This window comes from Pinus tabuliformis, chromosome 2_2, assembly GCF_031772625.1.
Source record: "Pinus tabuliformis cultivar Carrire ecotype Pingquan chromosome 2_2, CPIR1, whole genome shotgun sequence".
NCBI lineage: Eukaryota > Viridiplantae > Streptophyta > Pinopsida > Pinales > Pinaceae > Pinus > Pinus tabuliformis.
In genome coordinates this window covers 803,660,641-803,680,640 of record NC_142300.1, presented here as the reverse complement: position 1 = coordinate 803,680,640, position 20,000 = coordinate 803,660,641, and the positions used below count along the sequence as shown (strand labels likewise).

The 20,000-nt window shown below is 50.8% G+C and overlaps 2 non-coding genes and 1 pseudogene across 2 annotated transcripts in view; all 3 read left to right on the top strand.

Annotated features, from left to right (window-relative positions):
• Nucleotides 1-15,571: 15,571 nt before the first annotated feature.
• LOC149195365 (18S ribosomal RNA) lies at nt 15,572-17,383 on the top strand (annotated as a pseudogene).
• Nucleotides 17,384-18,845: 1,462 nt separating this feature from the next.
• On the top strand, nt 18,846-18,999 carry LOC149195364 (5.8S ribosomal RNA). The gene has a single exon (XR_016255303.1). It is a non-coding gene; the product is annotated as a 5.8S ribosomal RNA (ribosomal RNA).
• Nucleotides 19,000-19,246: 247 nt separating this feature from the next.
• LOC149195363 (25S ribosomal RNA) overlaps nt 19,247-20,000 on the top strand; it is a 3,400-nt gene continuing 2,646 nt past the window's right edge. Inside the window, exon 1 of the ribosomal RNA XR_016255549.1 lies at nt 19,247-20,000. This exon is cut by the window's right edge and continues 2,646 nt beyond it. This is a non-coding gene — a ribosomal RNA (25S ribosomal RNA).

Genomic DNA, 20,000 nt, shown 5'->3' with positions numbered 1-20,000 from the left:
CCATGTCCTGCCCTTCATGGAACCACAGGTTTCTGCATTTTACAGCACGAGGGAAACGTGGGTAACTTGGGGTTTCCATGACGATGCAAACCAACTCGCAAGTCTCGGGAACTTGGGGTGTTTCGAAACCACTGCCCAAGTCTGGGGAACTCGCTGTTTCCATGTCGCGGCACACCCTGAATCGCCCGAGAGTCTGTGGAACTTCAGATTTCCATGTCATGGGGCCACGAAGAGCTGCCAAAGTCTGGGGAACTCAGGGTGTCCATTTCATGATGCGATGAAAACTGCTACCCAAGTCAGCGGACACACACGGGGTTTCCATTTCACGTCACAACAAAAATTGCTACCCAAGTCTAGGAAACGTGGTGTAAGTACCTACGGTTCGGTTTCTCCATATCGGTGCGAAGTGCGAACTCTACGACCGAAATTTGTGAAGGGACATAAGTGTAATATGTGCATTAGATGTGGAGCAATGGTTGGTTTATAGCGTGGGAGCGTTTGGCATAACCCACGGGCCGACTTACATGTTGGGGCAACTTGAACAAAGGATTGTTTGCCGACCAACAATCGGATGGAAATTTTACGACGTGTAAAGGGCGTTTTGGCACGCGGTGGTCAAGTCGGCCTGGGCAGTGACTCACCCAACCGCTTGTATAAATATGGCAAGGCATTGGAGCATTTGGCAATCATTCGAAGATTGAAATTTGAACATGAGCATTCGGTGATCAAGAAAAAAGTGTGAAGTAGTGGAGCAGGCCGCAAAAGAGGCACGGGCATATATGTGCTCGCTCTTGGGTAGGCACACATGATACGCATAGGTTTCAGTTATCGGGTGAGGGTGCGGGTAAGGAAGGCACCCGCTGTTTGGTGTGACACGGGGTGTCTCAGGTAGGTCGCCCGCCTGTCGTGGAAGAAGAAACGCGGAGGTGTCTCAGGTGACTTAGGTATGTCGCCCGCCCGTCGTGCAGCGGTAAACAAGGTTCGGTCGACACGTATGGTTGGCAGCTCGTGTGAGAGCATGCCCACCCAGCTCGGGAAAGGAACTCGGTTGGCACACAGAGGTGTTGCCTATTTGTAAAATTAGCTGAGTATGAAACTTGGTGTTTCCCAAGTATACTTGTAAAGCCTCGTAAACATTGTAGAGTTGAATAATATATTGTATTCGGGCAGACTCATTGTTAAGGGATTTTCCCCTGCCTGTGCAATTGTGTTCTTCATGTATAATTGCTGATGATAATGAATGTGTATGGGTGTTAATTGGCATAAAGGAAACATAATAATACTTGGTTGCGAAAAAAAACTAAGTAGACTAATGGTTAGGCGTAGTCCATGAACATAAGTATTGGTGAAAAGAAAGTGTTCGGTGGTGCCACACCTCGCCAAGTACGGCTGAAAGACAACTGTAGGCCTGGGGGCATGACACGCGGGGTTCCCATGTCACTCGCGCCATGTTGGGCATGGCGCATGCCCCTTGATAACTGCACGATGGGCGAGCCACCGATGGAAGGCGTGTGGGCGACCCTTGTTGCTTGCCCGGATGAAAGAGGTGACCATGTGCGGATGAGTTAGGATGTGGGCAAGTGTGCGACGTGCGGTGACGGGTGTAATTGGCAAGGTGTTGGAGCTGACCCATGGGTGCGACAGTGCACAGGAAGGGATGCGGCAATTCGTTGGAATGGGGTGTGTCGAGGTTATGTGGCAGGTCAGCCGGGCATGCATGTTGATGGAGCCGACCCTTGTTATCCTTGAGAGACACGGCCCTCTAGCGAAAGGATGCATATAAGTAAGAAGGATGGCGTTCGACGAAGGGACATCAAACTTAGACTTCCACATCGCAGAACAAGTGTGAAGGAAGGAGTTGGGCAAAAACGGAAGGAAGAGAAGGATGCGGGTAAGAGGGCCACACCAGCGGGCGGATTACAGAGGGTGGGTCGGGCTTGGTAGCGCGGACAGGCAGAGCGGGGCGGGTACCATCTGGGCAGGCAGGCCGCACTGCATGCGGGCCATGCGCCCTCACCATGGACCGCACCGACGTGCAGAGTTTGGGCGTTGCGGAAGGGAAAGTCAGGTGGATAGGTTCGCAATTCAGGTGTGGGGTTGTGTTGTGAAGGCTGCGGACCAGTGCAGCATGACCACATGACACGACAGGTTGAAAGAATAATTGAAGAAGATAAATTTATGGTAATTTATTTTTGCTGCATTGTTAAGAACACTTATTGGAAAATTGACCGAGTGTTGAAGTAGGCGCAGACCGTGTACTCAAGTATTGGTAAAAGGAAAAATTATGGCAGTGTTGCACCCATTTATGCGTGGTTGAAATACTACCACTAGGATAGGAGCGTGACATGGGTTCTCCCAATCCCTCCTTGAAAAAGGTCGCCAAATTGCGGGGAACCCGGGTATTCCATGTCCCGCCATGTCGAAAGCATCCCAAGTGCGAGAAATTTGGGGTTTCCATGTCTCGTTGCGATGGAAATCGCCCCAGGTGCAGTAAACTTGGTGTACATCGAGCCTGCAACCTCACATCATGAAAAAGGCTTGGTTGGTCAAGAGAATGAAGGTTTCTTCATTGGTAAAGGATCTCGCTAAGGATCAAAGGTTGGAGTCTCTTCTAGAGCTAGTCCACCATGGACTATCAAAAGTTGAAAGAAGGACAAAGTGCCAGGCCGAAGAAACAAAGTGCAGAGAGGAGGAAGGACTCGACTTGTGCTTGGGGGATATTATTGTCAAGGGTCTAGGGCTTCGCAATGACCAATAAGAAGCTTACAAAAGGTTTTTCCTCTGTGAGAGAGAGAGAGGTTTTTCCCTGGCAGATAGCAAACATCTTGTGTTCTTTTTCTTATGTTTTTGGCACCAGTTTGATGAAAGTAAACACACATGCATTAATAAGAAGAGAAGAAGATTAAGATAACACGATAAATTGAAAAAGAGCTTCACAAATTGAAAAAGGACCCACGAAGAAGACGTTGTTGATGAATGGACAAGTCCCTAGCTAAGAGGGAGTTCTAACAATTTCCCAACTATAAAGGAGCTTGGGCAAGTTCCTTGTCAGAGGAAACTTGGGCATGTCTTCCCCAATCAAGGGGAAGAGATTGACACAACATTCTTTTCTTCACTTGGCAAGAAATAATGGTAGGATTGGGCAATCATTTGGCATATGATGCTCTATGAGGATGTGTAGGGCACCCAAGACAAGAGTAGGCAAGCAGAGCGATATTCTTTGAGGGCTGGGAACCAACATTGTGCTCTGATCTTATGAGAGATAAAGTTGTTAGTCAAGGCCTTGCTATGAACAATGTTGGCTAATATGATGCTATAACAAATGGGTTTCCAATCTGGTTTCTCTTATATGAATTATTCAAGATTTAAAAATAGCCAAACACCTTGTAATAATTTATGAATACCTCCCAAGTTAAGAGGGTGTGTTGAAGAAAGTGTAACTGGGTTCGGTCTTCATAAATGTACTTTTGATATTTGTATTTATTCAAGAAAATAAATAAATAAATAAATATATATATATATATATATATATATATATATATATATATATATATTATTTTTCATTGAGTTTCTTACTCATTGAAATAGGCCTAGCACATGTTAAAGTGTTATAAAGAGTCAAAAGAAAATATTGAAGACCTTAAGGGAATGTTACCCCAGGTATATTTATGTATTAGAGTCAAAGATATTCCTACCCTCGTGCCTTCTTTCGGGTCGTGTGCCTGTTCAAAAGCCAAATTTCCTTCAGGCGGGTCGGGTCATCCCGTGCCGTGCCATGTGTGGGGGTGCGCAAGCACACGTGGGCATGTCGAAAATGCTAATTCATGACCTTCTGTGTGCCTTCTTTGTTTGGGTTGTGCACCCATGGAAACCCCAAATTTTGTTTAGGCGATTCGGGTCGGCTCGCTCAGGGCGGGTCGGGTCGTGCCGTGCCATGTGTGGGTGCCCCGACACACGTGGCCGTGCCAAAAATTCTAAGTCATCACCACCCGTGTGTCTTCTACAGATTCGTGTGGCCTGTTTGCCTGACGCTCACTCGGGCCTTCATTCCGGTCGTGCACCCATGGAAACCCCAAATTTCGTTCGGGCCATGCACACATGGAAACCCCAAATTCCGTTCGGGCGGGTCAGGTCGTGTAGTGTTTAGGTGCCGTGCAAACGCGTTTCTTCTGAGTCGAGTCAGGTCGGGTCGTGCTGTGCCATGCGTGGGTGCTCGGGAGCATGTGGCCGTGCAAAAAATGTTAGGGCATGACCACCCATGTGCCTCCTGCACGTTCACGTGACCCGTTTGCCCGACGCTCCATCGTGCCTTCGTTTGGGCAGGTCAGGTCGTGTCATGTGTGGGTGCTCAGGCACATGTGGCAGTGCCAAAAATGCTAAGTCATGACCCCCCATGTGCCTTCTACACGTTCTTGCGGCCCGTTTTCCCGACGCTACCTTGTGCCTTCACTCGGGTCGCGCACCCATGGAAACCCCAAATTTTGTTCGGGTTGTGCATACAAGGAAACCCCAAATTTTGTTCAGGTCAGGTCATGTCGTGTCATGTGTGGGTGCCAATGCAAACGCATTCGGGCGGGTCGGGTCGGCTCGCACAAGTCTGGGCAGGCCGTTTCGTGCCGTGTGTGGGTGCCAAGGCACACGTGGTCATGCCAAAAATGCTAAGTCGTGACCGTCCGTGTGTCTTCTACACATTCGTGTGGCCTGTTTGCCTGATGCTCCCCCGTTCCTTCGTTTGGGTCGTGCGCCCATGGAAACCCCAAAATTTCGTTCGGGTCGTGCGCCCATGGAAACCCCAATTTCGTTCGGGCGGGTCGAGACGTGTCGTGTGTGGGTGCTTGTGCAAACGGGTCGAGTCGGGTCAGGTCATGTCGTGTCGTGTCGTGTGATGGCGTCCATGCAAACCAGTTCGGGCGGGTCGGGCGAGGGTGTCCGTGCAAACTCGTTTGGGCGAGTCGGGTGAGGGCGTCCGTGCAAACCTGATTGGGCGAGTCATTCGGGCGAGGGCGTCCGTGCAAACTCATTCGGGTAGGTCAAGCGAGGGCGTCTGTGTCAACTCGTTCGGGCGGGTCATTTGAGGGCGTCCGTGTGAACTCGTTCGGGTAGGTCAATTGAGGGTGTCCGTGTCAACTCGTTCAGGTAGGTCGTTCGGGCGAGGGAATGACTGGGCGAATGAGACCATATCAAAAATGCTAAGTTGTGACCCGAGGTTGGCTTTGTGCACATTCGTGCAACACGTTTGCCCGACTCTCCCTTGTCACTTCGTTTCATTCGTGCGGACGGCCACGCAAATACTTTCGGGTGGGTTGTCTGAGGGCGTCCATGTGAACTCGTTTTCGAGCGGGTCGTTCGGTCGAGGGCGCGCCCAGGCGAACGAGCCCATATAAAAAATGCTAAGTTGTGACCCGAGGTTCGCTTTGTACACGTTCGTGTAGCTCGTTTTCCCAGCTCTACCTTGTCGCTTCATTTTGGTCGTTCGAGCGGGTTGTTTGAGGGCATCCGTGTGAACTCATTTGGGTGGGTCGTTCGGGCGAGGGCACGCCCGGGCAAATGAGCCCATATCAAAAAATGCTAAGTTGTGACCCGAGGTTGGCTTTGTGCACGTTCGTGCAGCTCGTTTGACCGACTCTCCCTTGTCGCTTCGTTTCGGTCGTTCGGTCGGGTCTGAGGGCGTTCATGTGAACTTGTTCGGGCGGGTCATTTGGGCGAGGGTGCACCCGAGCGAACGAGCCCATATCAAAAAATGCTAAGTTGTGACCCGAGGTTGGCTTTGTGCACGATTGTCCAACTCGTTTTCCCGGCACTCCCTTATCACTTCGTTTCGGTCGTTCAGGTGCCCATGCAAAATTGTTTGGGCGGGTCGTTTGAGGGCGTCCGTGTGAACTCCTTCAGGCGGGTCGTTCGGGAAAGGGCGCGCCAGGGCGAATGAGCCCGTATCAAAAAATGCTAAGTTGTCACCCGAGGTTAGCTTTGTGCACATTCATGCAGCTCTTTTGCCCGGCTCTCCCTTATCGCTTCGTTTCAGTCATTCGGGCGGGTCGTTTGAGGGCGTTGATGTGAACTCGTTCGGGCGGGTCGTTCGGGCGAGGGCACGCCTGGGCAAACACACCCGTATCAGAAAATGCTAAGTTGTAACCCAAGATTGGCTTTGTGCACGTTCGTGTAGCTCATTTTCCCGGCTCTCCCTTGTCGCTTCATTTTGGTTGTTTGGGCGAGTCGTTTGAGGGCGTCCGTGTGAACTCGTTCGGGCGGGTCATTCGTGCGAGGGCGCGCCCAAGCGAATGAGCCCCTATCAAAAAATGCTAAGCTGTAACCCGAGGTTGGCTTTGTGGACATTCGTGCAGCTCATTTGCCCAGCTTCTCCTTATCGCTTTGTTTCGATCGTTCGGGCGGGTCATTTGAGGGTGTCCGTGTGAACTCGTTCGGGCGAGGGCGCGCCCGGGCGAACAAGCCCTTATCAAAAAATGCTAATTTGTGACTCGAGTTTGGATTTGTGCACGTTCGTGTAGCTCGTTTGCCCAGCTCTCCCTTGTCACTTCGTTTCGGTCATTCGGGCGGGTCTTTTGAGGGCGTCTGTGTGAACTCATTCGGGCGGGTCCTTCGGGCAAGGGCCTGCCCGGGCGAATGAGCCCGTATCAAAAAATGCTAAGTTGTGACCCGAGGTTGTCTTTGTGCACGTTTGTGCAGCTCGTTTGCCTGGCTCTCCCTTGTCGCTTTGTTTCGGTCATTCGAGCGGGTCGTTTGAGGGCGTCCGTGTGAGCTCGTTAGGGTGGGTCGTTCAGGCGAGGGCTTGCCTGGGCGAACGAGCCCATATCAAAAAATGTTAAGTTGTGACCTGAGGTTGGCTTTGTGCACGTTCGTGCAGCTCATTTGCCTGACTCTCCCTAGTTGCTTAGTTTTGGTCTTCGGGCGCCCATGCAAAATCGTTCCGGTGGGTCGTTTGAGGGCGTCCGTGTGAACACGTTCGGGTGGGTCGTTCGGGTGAGGGCGCGCCCTGACAAACAAGCCCGTATCAAAAAATGCTAAGTTGTGACCCGAGGTTGACTTTGTGCACATTCGTGCAGCTTGTTTTCCCGGCTCTCCCTTGTCGCTTCGTTTCGGTCGTTCGCGCGCCCATGCAAAATCATTCGGGCGGGTCGTTTGAGGGCGTTCGTGTGAACTCATTCGGGCGGGTTGTTTGGGCAAGTGCGCACCTGGGTGAAAGAGCTCGTATCAAAAAATGTTGAGTTGTGACCCGAGGTTGGCTTTGTGGACGTTCGTGCAGCTCGTTTTCCCGATTCTCCCTTGTCGCTTCGTTTCGGTCGTTCGAGCGGGTCATTTGAGGGTGTCTGTGTGAACTCATTCAGGCGGGTCGTTCGGGCGAGGGCACGCCCGGGCGAACGAGCCCGTATCAAAAAATGCTAAGTAGTGACCTGAGGTTGCCTTTGTGCACATTTGTGTAGCTCGTTTGCCCGACTCTCCCTTGTCGCTTCGTTTCGGTTGTTCGGGCGGATCGTTTGAGGGCGTCCATGTGCACTCGTTCGAGCACCCATGCAAAATAATTCGGGAGACCATCCAAAATCGTTCAGGCGCCCATGGAAAATCGTTAGGGCACCCATGAAAAATCATTCGGGCATCCATGCAAAATCGTTCGGGCGAGTCATTTGAGGGCGTCTGTGTGAGCTCGTTCGAGCGGGTCGTTCGGGCGAGGGCGCATCCGGGTGAACGAGCCTGTGTCAAAAAATTCTAAGTTGTGACCCAAGGTTGGCTTCATGCATGTTCATGCAGCACATTTGCTTGACTCTCCCTTGTCACTTCGTTTCGGTCATTCGGGTGCCCATGAAAAACCGTTCAGGCGGGTCGTTTGAGGGCATCCGTGTGAACTCGTTCGGGCGGGTTGTTCCGGCGAGTGCGCGCCCAGGCAAATGAGCCCGCATCAAAAATGCTAAGTTGTGACTCGAGGTTGGCTTTGTGCACATTCGTGCAGCTCATTTTCCTGGCTCTCCCTTGTCTCTTCATTCCGGTCGTGCGGGTGCCCATGCAAATTTGTTCGAGCAGGTCATTTGAGGGCGTCCGTGTGAACTCGCTCGGGCGAGGGTGCTCCTGGACGAACGAGCCTGTATCAAAAAATGCTAAGTTGTGACCTGAGGTTGGATTTGTGCACATTTGTGCAGCTCATTTTCCCGACTCTCCCTTGTCGCTTCATTTCGGTCGTGCGGGCGCCCATGCAAATTCGTTCGGTCGGGTCATTTGAGGGCGTCCGTGTGAACTCGTTCGGGCGAGGGCGCTCCCGGCGAACGAGCCCATATCAAAAAATGCTAAGTTGTGACCTGAGGTTGTCTTTGTGGACATTCGTGCAGCTCATTTTCCCAGCTCTCCCTTGTCGCTTCGTTTCAATCGTTCGGCCGCCCATGCAAAATCGTTTGGGCGGGTCGTTTGAGGGCGTCCGTGCGAACTTGTTCGGGCAGGTCATTCGGGCGAGGGCACACCCGGGCGAACGAGCCCGTATCAAAAAATGCTAAGTTGTGACTCGAGGTTGGCTTTGTGCATGCTCGTGCAGCTCGTTTGCTCGGCTCTCCCTTGTCACTTCGTTTCGGTCGTTCGGGCGGGTCGTTTGAGGGTGTCCATGTGAACTCATTCGGGTGGGTTGTTCGAGCGAGGGCGCGCCTCCGTGAATGAGCCCGTATCAAAATTTCTAAGTTGTGACCCGAGGTTGGCTTTGTGCACGTTCGTGCAGCTCATTTTCCCAGCTCTCCCTTGTCGCTTCGTTTCGGTCATTCCCACGTGTCGTTTGAGGGCATCTGCGTGAACTCGTTCGGGCGAGGGTGCAACCGGGCGAATGAACCCGTATCAAAAAATGCTAAGTTGTTACCCGAGGTTGGCTTTGTGCACGTTCGTGCAGCTCGTTTGTCTAGCTCTCCCTTGTCGCTCTGATTCGGTCATTCGGGTGCCCATGCAAAATCGTTCGAGCGGGTCATTTGAGGGCTTCCGTGTGAACTTGTTCGGGCGGGTCGTTCGGGCGAGGGCTCGCCCGGGCAAACGAGCCCGTATCAAAAATGCTAAGCTGTGACCCGAGGTTGGCTTTGTGCACGTTCATGCAGCTCGTTTGCCCGGCTCTCCATTCTTGCTTTGTTTCGGTTGTTTGGGCGGGTCGTTTGAGGGCATCCATGTGAACTCGTTTGGGAAAGGGCGCGCCCAGGTGAATGAGCCCGTATCAAAAATGCTAAGTTGTGACCTGAGGTTGGCTTTGTGCATGTTTGTGCAGCTCGTCTACCCAGCTCTCCCTTGTCGCTTCATTTCGGTTGTGCGGGCGCCCAGGCAAATTCGATCGAGTGGGTCATTTGAGGGCGTCCGTGTCCACTCGTTCAGGTGGGTCGTTCGGGCGAGGGCATGCACGGGACAACGAGTCCATATCAAAAATGCTATGTTGTGACCCGAGGTTGGCTTTGTGCACATTCGTGCTGCTCGTTTGCCCGGATCTCCCTTGTCGCTTCGTTTCGGTCGTGCGAGTGCCCATGCAAATTCCAGATGATCCGAGTGACAAGTTTTCTTTCTGTGTGAAAGGTGGGTTGGTAATCAAGTTGTGTTTTTAGGTTTGCCTAAACGATGGCCTTGGGTCGTTTGTAGGGCAACCGATTTTCATCTTCTATCCATCCCCACTCGGTAGCGCATGAGCAGTAATGTTGGCCACGCTCATCTTGGGAGGCATATGTGAACAATTCCCCTTCTGCTCTCGAAGTTCTTGGAGCTGTATGGGCTATTGTGGTGTGTCTCCTTGGCTCGTCCTGGTCCCCCTCGTGCCCCTCTAGATGATACCAGCGAAAGGTTTTCTTTCCGTTTGAAAGGTGGGTTGGTAAGCGAGTTGTATTTTCGGGTTTGCCTGAACGGTGGCCATGGGTCATTCGTAGGGCGACTGATTTTCATCTTCTCTCCATCCCCACTCGGTAGCGCATGAGCGGAAATTTTGGCCATGCTTGTCCTGGGAGGCATATGTGAACAATTCCCCTTCCACTCTCCAAGTTCTTGGAGCTGTATGGGTTGTTGTGGTGTGGCTCCCTGGCTCGTCCTGGTCCCCGCGTGCCCTTCCAAATGATACCAGCAATGGGGTTTCTTTCCGTGTGAAAGGTGGGTTGGTAATCGAGTTGTGTTTTCAGGCTTTCCTGAATGATGGCCTTGGGTCGTTTGTAGGGTGGCCGATTTTCAGCTTCTCTCCATCCCCACTCGGTAGCGCATGAGCGGTAATGTTGGCCATGATCGTCCTGGGAGGCATATGTTAACAATTCCCCTTCCGCTCTCCAAGTTTTTGGAGCTGTATGGGCTGTTGTGGTGTGGCTCCCTGGCTCGTCGTAGTCCCTCTGTGCCCCTCCAGATGATACCAGCGATGGTTTTTCTTTCCGTGTGAAAGGTGGGTTGGTAATCGAGTTGTGTTTTCACGTTTGCTTGAACGATGGCCTTGGGTCGTCTGTAGGGCGACCGATTTTCATCTTCTCTCCATCCCCACTCGGTAGTGCATGAGCGGTAATGTTGGCCATGCTCGTCTTAGGAGGCATATGTGAACAATTCCCCTTCCACTCTCTAAGTTCTTGGAGCTATATGGGCTATTGTGGTGTGGTTCCCTGGCTCGTGCAGGTCCCCCTCGTGCCCCTCTAGATGATACCAGCGACAGGTTTTCTTTCCGTGTGAAAGGTGGTTTGGTAATCGAGTTGTGTTTTTGGGTTTGCATGAACGGTGCCCATGGGTCATTTCTAGGGTGGCTGATTTTCATCTTCTCTCCATCCCCACTCGGTAGCGCATAAGCGGTAATGTTGGCCATGCTTGTCCTGGGAGGCATATGTGAAAAATTCCCCTTCCGCTCTCCAAGTTCTTGGAGTTGTATGGCCTGTTGTGGTGTGGCTCCCTGGCTCGTCTTGGTCCCCGCATGCCCCTCCAAATGATACCAGCATCGGTGTTTCTTTCCATGTGAAAGGTGGGTTGGTAATTAAGTTTTGTTTTCGGGTTTTCCTGAATGATGGCGTTGGGTCGTTTGTAGGGTGGCCGATTTTCATCTTCTCTCCATCCCCACTCAGTAGCACATGAGCGGTAAAGTTAGCCATGCTTGTCTTGTGAGGCATATGTGAACAATTCCCCTTCCGCTCTCCAAGTTCTTAGAGCTGTATGGGCTATTGTAGTGTGGCTCCCTGGCTTGTCCTGGCCCCCTCGTCCCCCTCCAGATGATACCAGCGATAGGTTTTCTTTCCATATGAAAGGTGGGTTGGTAATCGAGTTGTGTTTCTGGGTTTGGCTGAACAATGGCCTTGGGTCGTCTGTAGGGAGGCCAATTTTCATCTTCTCTCCATCCCCACTCGATAGTGCATGAGCAGTAATGTTGGCCATGCTCATCCTGGGAGGCATATGTGAACAATTCCCCTTCCGCTCTCCAAGTTCTTGGAGCTGTATGGGCAGTTGTGGTGTGGCTCCTCGGCTCGTCTTGGTCCCTGCGTGCCCCTCCAGATGATATCAGCGACAGGTTTTCTTTCCGTGCGAAAGGTGGATTGGTAATCGAGTTGTGTTTTTGGGTTTTCCTAAATGATGGCCTTGGGTCGTTCGTAGGGCGGCTGATTTTCATCTTCTCTCCATCTCCACTGGGTATCGCATGAGCGGTAATGTTGGCCATGCTCATCCTGGGAGGCATATGTGAACAATTCCCCTTCCGCTCTCCAAGTTCTTGGAGCTGTATGGGTTGTTGTGGCATGGCTCCCTGGCTCGTCTTGGTCCCCTCGTGCCCGTCCAGATGATACCAACGACAAGTTTTCTTTTCGTGTGAAAGGTGGGTTGGTAATTGAGTTGTGTTTTTGCGTTTGTTTGGACGATGGCCTTGGTTCGTCTGTAGGGCAGTCAATTTTCACCTTCTCTCCATCCCCACTCAGTAGCGCATGAGTGGTGATGTTAGCCAGGCTCGTCCTGGGAGGCATATGTGAACAATTCCCCTTCCGCTCTCCAAGTTCTTGGAGTTGTATGGTCTATTGTATTGTGGCTCTCTGGCTCATCTTGGTCCCCCTCGTGCCCCTCCAGATGATACCAGCGACAGGTTTTCTTTCCATGTGAAAGGTGGGTTGGTAATCACGTTTTGTTTCCACGTTTGCCTGAACGATGGCCTTGGGTCATTTGTAGGGTGGCCGATTTTCATCTTCTCTCCATCCCCACTCGGTAGCGCATGAGAGGTAAAGTTTCCCATGCTCGTCCTGGGATGCATATGTGGACAATTGCTCTCTAAGTTCTTGGAGCTGTAGGGGCTATTGTGGTTTGGCTCCTTGGCTCGTCTTGGTCCCCTTATGCCCCTCCAGATGATACTAGTGATAGGTTTTCTTTCTGTGTGAAAGGCGGGTTGGTAATCAAGTTGTGTTTTCAAGTTTTCCTGAACGATGGCCTTGGGTCATTTGTAGGGTGTCCGATTTTCATCATCTCTCCAACCCCACTCAGTAGCGCATGAGCGGTAATGTTGGCCATGCTCGTCCCGGGAGGCATATGTGAACAATTCCCCTTCTGCTCTCCAAGTCCTTGGAGCTGCATGGGTTGTTGTTGTGTGACTCCTTGGCTCATCCTAGTCCCCCCTATGCCCCTCTAGAAGATACCGGTGACAGGTTTTCTTTCCGTGTGGAAGGTGGGTTGGTAATCGAGTTGCTTTGTCAGGTTTTCCGGAACGATGGCCTTGGGTCATTTGTAGGGTGGCCAATTTTCATCTTCTCTCCATCCACACTTGGTAGCACATGAGCGGTGATTTGGGCCATGCTCATCCCCGTCCCTCTTTCCCATCCCAACGATAAGAATGTTGAAAGTTTTCTCGGCGCTCCTTTGAGCCTTCATTGTTGCGGTCCTAGATGGAAGCCCCAAAACTCCGTCGTGCCTATGTCGCTATCGTGCCCCTCGGTTGTTGCGAATAGAGAATTTTGATTGGGTTGGGAAGCCATTTATGGCTCCATTGAAATTGGCTCCTCATTATATTGTTCACCTCCTCCCTGTTTGGTGCGGAGGATTTTGCTTTTCGTGTGAAAGGTGGGTTAGTAATTGAGTTGGTTTTTCGGGTTTGCCTCAAGAATGGGCTTGGGTCATTTGTAGGGTGTCCGATTTTCATCTGCTCTCCATACCCACTCGATAGCGCATGAGTGGTAATGTTGGCCATGCTTGTCCCCAGAGGCATATGTGAACAATTCCCCTTCTGATCCAAGTTTTGGGAGTTGTATGGGTTGTTGTGGTGTGGCTCCTTATGATGGCTAGCCTCTTCATTGTTCGGTTGTTTATGGTGCCGGTGTCTTGTGCTTGTACTCTTTCTGTGTTGGCATTGTTGGTTGAGATGCATACGTTTAAGAGGGACGTGGAAGGGTTTTGGTTGTAAACCACCTACCCTCCCTCTTGCTTGCTTTTTCCGTCGGGCGATGTGAGGCGCTGTTCTCCTTATTATAAATTCAAGGGTTGACATTCCTTTCAAAGTACACATCATTCGTGGTTATGTTGGCTTTGAGGTTTTGATAGATGTGTTGGCCCATATGTTTGATCGAGGGGTCAGCTTTTCCCTTGCATCTTGCGTGCGTGGCAGGGTTTTCCGGTTGGAAATGTTAAGTCACAACATTTATGGGCATTTGTTGTTTCGATTGTGTATGTGCTCCTAGTCCAATGGGGAGGAGGCTTACTATGTCGATGGTGGGGGCTATCTGGAAGAAGGATTTCGAGGTGGAATGCTTCGACCTCCCTCCTTTGTGTGGAGGTGGCCGTAGGGGAAAATTATTCATCGTCCGATCGGTAAAGCTGTGGGAAATCTCCTCCTCCTGTTCGGATATGTGTTCTTGTATTGTGTAGCGACCCTCTTGATTTTCATTTATTTCCTTCCTTTTCCTTCGCATCGTGGTTGCCACAGGCGGTCAAGTGATCGAGGTCCACCATTGTTTCTGTCGCAGGTGGACTCCTAGGTGGCCTCGGTGCGTGGCGTGGAGGGTCGGGGGGCATTTCTAAGAGAGGTTTTATGGAAACAAGGAGAAAACAAAGCAGGGAGTGTTAGAAAGCATTCTCAACTAGGATGGCCAGCCGGATGGTCGGACAAGAAAAGCCAAATGGTAGGGCTACTAGCTCGGTCGGGAACAACCTATCTAAGGTGGGCTATAGATGAGTGAAAAATCTATAGATTAGTGACAAATCTATTCATCCAGCGCGCTATCTAGCCAGTCTATCCATTATAGGCCGGTCATTCATGGGCCTTGTATTAGCCAGTCATTCGTTAGTCATTCTCTCTAACACCCTTGGTTGGTCTTGTTTTATTTCCTTCTGTTTCCTCTCTACATTGAGGCTGCAGCAGGCGATCATGCGATCGAGCTCCATCATTGCTGCTGTCCGGGTGGACTCCTAGGTGGCCTCTCTACGGGGAGGGTTTGGGGGGACTTGTTGTTTCAATTGTGTATGCGCTCGTGGTCCAATGGGAAGGAGGCTTTCTACTATAGTCATCGATGGTGGGGACTATCTGGAAGAAGGATTTCGAGGTGGAACGCTTCCACCTCCCTCCTTTGCGTGGAGGTGGACGTAGGGGAAAATTATTCATCGTCTGGTCGGTAAAGCTGTGGGAAATCTCCTAGGTTTCCTATACGTAGGATGCGTGGGGTGCGGAGCTGCTTGATCCCTCCTCCTGTTCGGATATGTGTTCTTGTATTGTGTAGCGACCCTCTTGATTTTCATTTATTTCCTTCCTTTACCTTCACATCGTGGTTGCCACAGGCAGTCAAGTGATCGAGGTCCACCATTGCTGCTGTCACGGGCGGACTCCTAGGTGGCCTCGGTCCGTGGCGTGGAGGGTCGGGGGGCATTTCTAAGAGAGGTTGTGGGCTCGCTTGGTCTTGTTTTATTTCCTTCCATTTCCTCTTTGCATTGAGGCTGCCGCAGGCGATCATGCGATCGAGGTCCATCGTTGTTGTTGTTCGCGTGGAATCCTAAGTGGCCCCTACGCAGGGAGGGGAGGGGTGGGTTGGGGGGAATTTCTAAGGGAGGTTGCGGGCTCGGTTTGTCTTGTATGATTTCCTTCCCTTGCCTTTGTGTCGAGGCTACCATAGGTGATCATCCGATCGAGGTCCATTGTTGCTGCTGTCCGGGTGGACTCCTAGGTGGCATCGGTGCGGGGTGGGGAGGTTTGTATGGCTACTCTATGATAGGATTTATGCGTTCGGTCATCCTCTTTTTATTTCCTTCCTTTCCCTTCACATCGAGGCTGCCACAGGCGGTCGGGAGATCGAGATCCATTGTTGCTGCTATCCGGATGGACTCCTAGGTGGCCTCGGTGCGGGGCGTGGAGGCCTCTGGAGGTATTTCTAAGGGAGTGGGTGAGTGATCACTCGTTTTCTTGTTGGTTGGGCCATGGCTGCAAACTTCGGAGTGGCCTTGGTATGTCGTGGCTTGGCAGGTCTGCCCATTTTTTCGCCATGTCCTTGGCATGTTGTGTGTGCTTCCTTCTTGGGATGAAAGAGGTGCAAGGCATAAAAGTTTTACATGATATTTTGACATCTCTTTAACTTGATGGGTGATCAGGTTGGCTCTCGGTAAGAGAGTGCCCAGAATGCCCTCTGAAGTGGGAGGGTGCTACCTGGTTGATCCTGCCAGTATTCATATGCTTGTCTCAAAGATTAAGCCATGCATGTCTAAGTATGAACTAATTCAGACTATGAAACTGCGGATGGCTCATTAAATCAGTTATAGTTTTTTTGATGGTACCATACTACTTAGGTAACTATAGTAATTCTAGAGCTAATATGTGCACCAAGTCCCGACTCTTTGGAAGGGATGCATTTTTTAGATAAAAGGCCAGTGCGGGCTTGCCCGCTTCTCCGGTGAATCATGATAACTCGACGGATCGCATAGCCCTTGTGTTGGTGATGCTTCATTCAAATTTCTACCCTATCATCTTTCGATGGTAGGACAGAGGCCTACCATGGTGGTGACGGGTGACGAAGAATTAGGGTTCAATTCTGGAGAGAGAGCCTGAGAAATGGCTACCACATCCAAGGAAGGCAGCAAGCATGCAAATTACCCAATCCTGACATGGAGAGGTAGTGACAATAAATATCAATACTGAGCTCATCAAGTCTGGTAATTGGAATGAGTACAATCTAAATCCCTTAACGAGGATCCATTGGATGACAAGTGTGGTGCCAGCAACCACGGTAATTCCAGCTCCAATAACGTATATTTAAGTTGTTCCAGTTAAAAAGCTCGTAGTTGGATCTTAGGTTGTCAAGGTCGGTCCGCCTACTCGGTGTGCACCTGCCCTTCCATCACATTTGTCGGTGGCATGTTCCTAGCCTTAATTGGCTGGGTCGCAGTTCCGGCGCTGTTACTTTGAAAAAATTAGAGTTATCAAAGCAAGCTTATTCTCTGAATACATTAGCATGCAATAACGTGATAGGAGTCTGGTCCTATTGTGTTGGCCTTCGGGACAGGAGTAATGATTAATAGGGACTATCGGGGGCATTCGTATTTCATTATCAGAGGTGAAATTCTTGGATTTATGAAAGACGGACCACTGCGAAAGAATTTGCCAAGGATGTTTTCATTAATCAAGAACGAAAGTTGGGGGTTCGAAGACGATCAGATACTATCCTAGTCTCAACCATAAATGATGTCGACTAGGGATCGGCGGATGTTGCTCGAAGGACTCCATCAACACCTTCTAAGAAATCAGAGTGTTTAGGTTCCAGGGGGAGTATGGTCGCCAGGCTGAAACTTAAAGGAATTGACGGAAGGGCACCACCAAGAGTGGAGCATGCGGCTTAATTTGACTCAACACGGGGAAACTTACTAGGTCCAGACATAGTAAGGATTGACAAATTGAGAGCTCTTTCTTGATTCTATGGGTGGTGGTGCATGGTCGTTCTTAGTTGGTGGAGCGATTTGTCTGGTTAATTCTGATAATGAACGAGACCTCAGCCTGCTAACTAGCTACGCGGAGGTTCCCCTTCGCAGCCAGCTTCTTAGAGGGACTATGGCCATTTAGCCCATGGAAGTTTGAGGCAATAATAGGTCTATGATGCCCTTAGATGTTCTGGGTCACACGCGCGCTACACTGATGCAGCCAATGAGTTTTTATTCCTGGTTCGAGAGGATCGGGAAATCTTCTCAAATTGCATTGTGATGGGGATAGACCATTGCAATTATTGGTCTTCAACGAGGAATTCCTAGTAAGCGTGTGTCATCAACTCGTGTTGACTATGTCGCTACCTTTTTACACACCACCCGTCGCTCCTACCGATTGAATGATCCGGTGAATTGTTCGAATTGCGTCGACGATGGTGGTTCGCCGCCATTGACGTCGTGAGAAGTTCATTGAACCTTATCATTTAGAGGTAGGAGAGGTCATAACAAGGTTATCGTAGGTGAACCTGCGGTAGGATCATTGATAGCAGGGGTTTTATTTTTTGGTTTGGGTTGGTTGGGCGTCGATTGCAATGTGGGACTTTGTGGTGCGTCTCTAGGGGAGCGGGTTTGGTGTTTGGCGAGAAAATTGTTGGTTGCTTATCTTGAGGTAACGCTTGTTTTTTCGTGTGTGCTTGCAAGCCATGCTTGTGCTTGTCCCACCCATCCTTTGTTATTCTTCCCCCCAATGTGTTTCTACAGGGGGTTCAGAATCTTGTTTCTTGGGAGCCCTTCCGATGATCTGTTCAACCAGGCATGGTTGCTACAGAGTTGAGGTGCTTGGTAAATACGATGGATAAATTCAAACTCATTCGTAGTGGCGGTGCTCGGCCTTTTGTTCGTTGGAAGGCATGAGCCAAGGTTGCGGGCTTCCATAGTTAGTTCTCTTGAAAAGGTGGTGGCCGAGGGAGTGGTTGTGCGCGTGCCTGGTAGCTCAAACCTTCCGTGAGGGGAGATTGTCAGGGTGTGGTTAGTATGGGATGGATGAAGAGCAGTTCAACCCGTTGGGCTGGCCACCCTAGTCCCTCCTGATCGTTCTTTGACATGCCCTCACGGAAGGGTTGGGTGTCCAGGTAATGAAAAACCCATCCCTCGGTCTGAGCTCCATCAAGATCACAATTTTCCCCACCGACGGGCATGAGGGTGACAATCTTATCTCGTGCCTTTGTCGTCGAGGGAATTCCTCGTCCTCTAGTGAGCCACTCCCCTTCTGAGGGAAAAATAAGTAGCGGGTTGTGTCTTTGTTCCTCCCTTTGGATTGTGGGTTTTTTGTGGGACTTGCATCATTTCTTCGTTTCATGGTGTGCGCTTTGCGAACGTCCCTCTCTCTAGTGGCCTTGCACCATCGATGTATTTGTGGCCCTCGGCTTTCTCTAGCGTTGAGTGTCGTCCTGTGACAACTCCTCTTTGGAGTTTGATTCTTTGACCCCCGTTGACTCTCTCGCTAGAAAGGTTGTTGGGTGTTTTGTACACGGAAGGGTGCAATAGCGGGGTGGGTTTGTGTTATGGGCAGTAGTCTATTTGTCATTTGAGCTTATCTCTTTTCTTGGGATCTTTGTTTCTTTGATGATTTTTTCTTCCCTTCTTCCTTTTGCCCCTTCACTTCCCCTTCGTCCCCTTCACTTCCCCCCTTTTGCTGAAGGCATAGGGCTTGGGAGGCTTGTGCTTTATTTGTGCTTTGTTTTCTACCCTTTTCTTCCTTTCGGTTCCGAGGTGTCCACCCTAGTACTTCTCGATCACTGTTCCACACATTTCCTCCCTTTTTGCGAGGGCGTGGGTCTGGGGCAGATTGTCCTCTGTTCGAGCCTCCCCCCGTGAGGGGGTTAGACACCTTTGTTTCTCTTCCTCTCATGCATTTTTCCTCCTTTTGCCCCTTGGCCTTACATTTGTTGTGGGGGGTGCCCCTATTCAGTTTTGTGGCTGATTTTTCGGTAATACGTGGAAACGACTCTTGGCAACGGATATCGCAGCTCTTGTTAGGATGAAGAACGTAGCGAAATGTGATACTTAGTGTGAATTGCAGAATCCCGTGAATCATCGAGTTTTTGAACGCAATTTGCACCTGAGGCCTCGGTCGAGGGCACGTCTATCTGGGCGTCACATCCCATTCAAACGCGCTCCCTGCAATATGCTAGGGAGCAGCGGAGCTGGTCGTCCGTGCCCCATGCAGTGCGGTTGGCTGAAATACCTCAAGCGATGTTTCATTGCATGCGTCGGTGAGAGGTGATCTTGTCCCCTTGGATGGGTAGTCAGCGTTAGCCACTGCGGGCTTTATGTGGCATCGCTCGAACTTTCTTTGCTCTCTCTTGTCCTCCCATGGGGTAGGGCAGATTTAGCTCCAACTTTGTGACCTCATCTCAGGCGAGAACACCTGTTGAGTTTAAGCATATAATTAAGTGGAGGAAAATAAACTTACAATGATTCCCCTAGTAGCGGCGAGCGAACCGGGAAGAGCCTAGCATGAAAATCGAGCGGCGGTGCCACCTGAATTGTAGTTTGTAGAAGCATCCTCAACGACAAACCTGGGCCAAGTCCCTTGGAAGGGGGCACCTAAGAGGGTGACAGCCCCGTCGGCCCGGGACCATACCGCATGATGAGGCGTTTTCGGCGAGTCGGGTTGTTTGGGAATGCAACCCTAATTGGGTGGCAAATTCCGTCCAAGGCTAAATACGGGCAGGAGACTGATAGCGAACAAGTACCGCAAGGGAAAGATGAAAAGGACTTTGAAAAGAGAGTTAAAGAGTGCTTGAATTTGCGAGGAGGGAAGCGGATGGAGGCTGTTGATGCGTCTCGGTCGGATGTGGAACAGCTCAAGCTGGTCCGCCGCTTGACTTGAGGTGCAAACCAACACGGGATGTTGCATCGTCACAAGCATGAGTGGATTACTGGCTGTCGGTTTGCCGCTGTAGTGGTCGAGGAACGAAGCGCGCGCCCTTGTGGTGGGCCGTGTGCACCTGTGCACTCGTGGTGTTGGTTGGCGTGCTTTCCGTTCGACCCATCTTGAAACATGGACCAAGGATTCTAACATGTGTGTGAGTCAACGAGTTTAAAAACCTACGAGGTGCAAGGAAGCTGAAAGGTGAGATCCCCTCTCTAGGGGG